Source organism: Orycteropus afer, unplaced genomic scaffold (assembly GCF_000298275.1).
Source record: "Orycteropus afer afer isolate SDZICR_OR568_19922 unplaced genomic scaffold, OryAfe1.0 scaffold00013, whole genome shotgun sequence".
Lineage (NCBI taxonomy): Eukaryota > Metazoa > Chordata > Mammalia > Tubulidentata > Orycteropodidae > Orycteropus > Orycteropus afer.
In genome coordinates this window covers 19,820,617-19,821,216 of record NW_006921600.1, presented here as the reverse complement: position 1 = coordinate 19,821,216, position 600 = coordinate 19,820,617, and the positions used below count along the sequence as shown (strand labels likewise).

General features: G+C 36.3%; 1 protein-coding gene across 1 annotated transcript in view; it reads left to right on the top strand.

Moving 5' to 3' along the window:
• Positions 1-600, top strand: part of LOC103208122 (complement receptor type 1-like) — a 250,973-nt gene that overhangs the window by 203,128 nt on the left and 47,245 nt on the right.

Here is a 600-nt window from a genome sequence, read left to right as displayed (position 1 = left end):
AAAAAAAAAACCCAAAAACTCCAAACTCACTGCCATCAAGTTGATTCGACTCATAGTGACCCCTCCTTGGGTTTCCGAGGCAGTATCTCTACGGAAGTAGATTGCCCAATCTTCCTCCCGAGGAGTAGCTGGTGGGTTTGAACTGCCAGCCTTCTGATTAGCAGTCAAATACCTTAGTCACTGTGCCACTAGGGACTCCTAGATATAAGTATACTCATTGCCACCGAGTCGGATCTGACTCATAGCGACTCCTCATTGGGTTTCTGAGGCAGTTATCTCTACAGAAGTAGATTGCCTAATCTTCCTTCTGAGATATAAGTATAGGCAACTCAAATTTTTCTAAACATACAAACACAGTTAGTTATGTCCTATTTTCTCCTATAATAGAGAGGAATTTACAATTACCTCTGTTTATTATCTGGTTTCTTAATTAATAACTTTGCTTCTACCTTGCAGCTTGTTTTCCATGACTGTTTAAGGAAGCAAATGAAATATGCATTGCTTTTTAAAAATTCAAAATTGATATTTTACTTTTGAAGCTTTAATGTTATTCTAGTAATCTGAAAGGAAACTAGCATTATTTCTTTTTTTTTTTTTTTT